This window comes from Pinus tabuliformis, chromosome 1_1 (genome assembly GCF_031772625.1).
Source record: "Pinus tabuliformis cultivar Carrire ecotype Pingquan chromosome 1_1, CPIR1, whole genome shotgun sequence".
Lineage (NCBI taxonomy): Eukaryota > Viridiplantae > Streptophyta > Pinopsida > Pinales > Pinaceae > Pinus > Pinus tabuliformis.
In genome coordinates, this window is record NC_142297.1 from 488122294 (window position 1) to 488126868 (window position 4575).

Genomic DNA, 4575 nt, shown 5'->3' on the forward strand with positions numbered 1-4575 from the left:
CTGGGCAATAAGGGTATTTACATGGAGAGAATTCAAATGAGACAAGCCATCAATAACTTGAAATCATTAAAGGATTTGAAAACCTCGTGGAAAGTGAAACACAAGGATCTTGACAACATATTAAACATAACAAAATGTGCTTTGTGAGAACTACCCGAGAGAACAACTTACAATACAAGCTAGAGAGAAATAGTCGTTGAAGACTTCATAATTGCAAGTCACCTTGTTCCACAAAAAATCATATTAGTTCCATTTCCAATCAATAGTGAATCAATTCCACTTGCAGAAAGATATAAGTTCAATTCTTGTTGAGGTGCTCCCTACCCCAGTTTGGGAAACCTGACAAAGTAAATGGGAAGTTAATGGTGATCTAGTTCTAATTCTAGAAACACCTACATTCAACTCTTGTTGAGGTGCTCCTTAACTAAGTAAGGCAAATGGAAAAGTCAATGGAAAGTGAACACTTCACCGAAGATTATAGTTTGCTCTTTTAGTGTCAACCATATTGACAAGTACACTGACATAGACTATCTACATACAACTTACATCTGATTCCGGAGTCTAGAATATGATAAGACAATTTTTCCTTCGAAAACTAAAGGTTCCAAAATCATATCCAGATGAAACAAAATTTAGTTGTGTAAAGGGTGGGCTCACTTAAAGGTTCTTATTACCCAACAGTCAATTCTTTTTTACTAGGAGAGCTAAATACAAAACAAAGGACACATCAACTACAATTAATCTACAACCACATCTCAATCTCAATCATTACTGATACGATGCAGTGATCAATTGAAACATGATCAAACCCTAAAACCCTAAACCCAAAAGCTTGGAAGGAAATTTTGAGATGCAACAATAGTCATGTTGACTTTGAACAAAGTCTCCAACAAGGAATACCAAACTCTTATATTAATTGTAACGTTAATAGGCTTGCATTCAAGAAGGCGTCACAAAGACAACACATATAAGCAAAGGGGCCCCCAGATCACACATGCTCTTGAACCTTCAATCTTGCAGCCAAACAACATGTTGGCTGACAAGCAAACATGCTTGGATTTTCTTGGTTATGTTGCAAGGTGAAGGGTCAGAGAAGAGAAGATATTTTGAGTTATACAAACAATTCCAATAAACAATAAGATAAACATATCCAACTGCTATTTCACACAACATGACATACCTATGCTTTGCATCCTATCACAAAGTTGTATTATGCATCTTTTTTCTGTGCAGTAATGAAATATAAATATCTTAAAAAACAAGTACCTATACATGTAGATGTCCCGAACATGACCAAGGCAACACTTATAGAGAAAGCAAGCCTGAAGAAAATGAGCAAGCTCGACCATTTGCACACCATGTTCCTAAGGATTAATCGTCTATGGGAACGATTTAGTCCTCATCAAGGCATAATATCCTCTAACTCCCATGGGGTTCTTCACATAACTTTCACACCCACGTGAACAAAAGGAATCTGGGCCCGCTCCATGAATGATTGAGCTGGATATGATACAACCAATTCTAGGGCCATACCCTTTAAGAAGGCATCCAAAGGGGGTGGTTAATTATTGCCCTCATTAGGATCATCCCATAGGGGTTGTTTTTATTTTTCAAAATGGGTATGTTGTTGCCACGTTCATTGGATGGGGGACCGTGTTATGTAACCAGCTCAAGAAAAGATAGAAAAGATAGATCAACACCTTAGAATTCATCCTCTTCGAGGGGGCAACCTCCTTTACATTACATAAATGAACAATTCTTGGATGATACAAATGAAAAGACCTCCTTTCTATATATAGGAGTCTAAGGGGTCATAACATAATCAGAGCCGACATAACAATAATAATGTAAGGGCACAATAATAACAATAGTGGGCTTCTATGGGGCACAATAGTAACAATATGGGCACTACATGGGTACAACAATATAATAAGTGGGTTATACTAATAACAATAAGGGGTTACACTAGTAGTATAGGGGCCTAACATGCCCCTCTCCTTCAAAAAGCGTTGTCCTCAATGCTTGAGTAGTTCTTGATGCTTCTGTATAAAATTCTTGTCCTCCCATGTGGAATCTTCAGCGGGTAAGTTCTTCCACTTGATGAGATGCTCTGAAATTGATCGATTTCATAGCTGTCGAGTTCTTGTTTCTGTGATTGCTCCAGGTTCCAATATGATTTTTCCTTCCTCTTCAATTTCTGGCAATATTGTTTGAATTGGGATCTTTTGCAACTTTTGAATAAGTGGCCATACTTCTTTGTCCTTCTTCCATTCATCCCTTGCTTCGTTTATCCAATCTGGTTGGATAATATAAATAGCACAAAACAATGCTTCCACATCCTCATCCATGAAGAGTCTTCCCATTTGGTAAGGTCGCCATTTTTTAAGTGCATGTAGTATTGCCAACATTTCCTTCTCATAAATTATAGCTTGCTTGAGATGTAGCAGTAAAAATACCCAATCACCTACATCAAAACATTTTTCGCTACAATGTTTATCTACCTGTTGTTTCGTTTGATTTTGCACCGAAGTGGCATTATCCTTTAAAAGTTGGAGAACTTGTTGTTGATGCTCGATGTGATTTTTCACTGCTTGAACCTTTTTCTTCTTGATATGTCCTTCTATCTCTAGAGTTTGAGGAGTGGTAATTTCTTCCAATCCTTTACAAGATATGGTTGGATTCATTTCTTGATGCTCGATGTGATCTTTCACTTCTTGAACATTTTTCTTCTTGATATGTCCTTCTATCTTGATAGTTTGAGGAGTGGTAATTTCGAACAATGAATTACAAGATATGGTTGGATTCATTTCTTCTTTCTCGATGTGATTTTTCACTTCTTGCACATTTTTCTTCTTGATATGTCCTTCTATCTTGAGAGTTTGAGGAGTGGTAATTCTTGCCAATGCTTTACAAGATATGGTCTGATTCATTTCTTCTTTCTCTGGGGTGGGGTCCTGGCGTATATCTTCTTCTTTTGATGTTTCTTGATCCTTTTCTTCCTCCTCTTCATATTCTATGTAAAATAATTTCTTCTTAGCACACTTATGACCTTTGGTGCATTTGCTATGACAATTGTAAAAAATCTCTTTTTCTCTTTTTTCTTCCAATTGTTGTGGTGTAACCCTTGTAGGTTGTGGAAGGCTAGGAGAAACAACACTTCCATCTTTATAGTTGTGAGGGGTACGCTTCCTGGTTTCCATAATTTTTCTTTCCACTATGTCACAAAGCCCTTTTACTATTTCCAATTGTTGTGGTGTTGCTCTAAAGAAGGTGTTGCTCTTTGTATCCTCATAATGTGCTATCATTTCCTCCGTGAAAATTGACCACGTAACAAGTTGTTTACGAGAACAAAGCCCTTCGTACCATAAAAATTGATCTGGTTCTAAATATGAAGATGCAATACATACCTTTTGTAACAGTTGTACACCATGTAGATCAAAATATTGCTCCATCTGAAGTATCCAATTTACCGGATCCTTGCCATCAAACTTCCTCATCTTGCTTTTTCTTGATTTTAGGAGCTCGACCTTGAAACGACTATAACTCTGTACTTTCAGATCTTTAAGTTCTAAAATTGCGACCTGTAGTAGCCCTCTGTGTCCTCTTTCCAATGCCACCAGTCTGATCCAAATTGGATTCTCTAAGAAAGAGTTATGCACAATCTCCCAAGATGACCTAATTATAGACCTTTCCAGAAGAGCAAACTTGTATGACGTGCCATGTGTCACTTTTTTGACCTTTGGATCTGAAAAAGATATACAAAAAACTAAAATCCATCCTCTTTCTGTACCTTCTTACGAAATTTCAATCCGATCCCCAGAGAGAAAGTTATGACGATTTTCCGCAAGTCACCTGTTTGGAATGTAATTCATGAGTCTACAAAAAGACCTACTTCCTCAGATCATATCTCTGCAAATATAGCGCAAAAATCTCCGAAATTCGGACCCGAGGTTCAACACGATTTCTTCTCAAATGGGTTTTTTTTTGCAACTTCTGAAACGTCGTAGAAAAAAAGTTATAGCGAAAATGCCACGATGACCTGTTTGGAGCAGCGAAACCCTAGAATCCAAAGCTCTGATACCAAATGTTATGTAACCAGCTCAAGAAAAGATAGAAAAGATAAATCAACGCCTTAGAATTCAGCCTCTTCGAGGGGCAACCTCCTTTACATTACATAAATGAACAATTCTTGGATGGTACAAATTAAAAGACCTCCTTTCTATATATAGGAGTCTAAGGGGTCATAACATAATCAGAGCCGACATATCAATAATAATGTAAGGGCACAATAATAACAATAGTGGGCTTCATGGGGCACAATAGTAACAATATGGGCACTACATGGGTACAACAATGTAATAAGTGGGTTAACTAATAACAATAAGGGGTTACACTAGCAGTATAAGGGCATAACAGACTGGGTACCCTGGATTGTGGGGCAATTGGGTTGGGTGCCCTTTGTTTTCCTTCATGGTAGGACTTACTTAGAGGTATGTTTTCAATGCCTGAACATGCACCTAACTGCGACATGCTCATTGTGCGCCTCATAATAGGGTGATGACGTTTCCCCAACAT

At 37.6% G+C, this 4575-nt stretch overlaps 1 pseudogene; it reads right to left on the minus strand.

Moving 5' to 3' along the window:
- Positions 1-298: 298 nt before the first annotated feature.
- On the minus strand, positions 299-4575 carry LOC149213909 (uncharacterized; annotated as a pseudogene).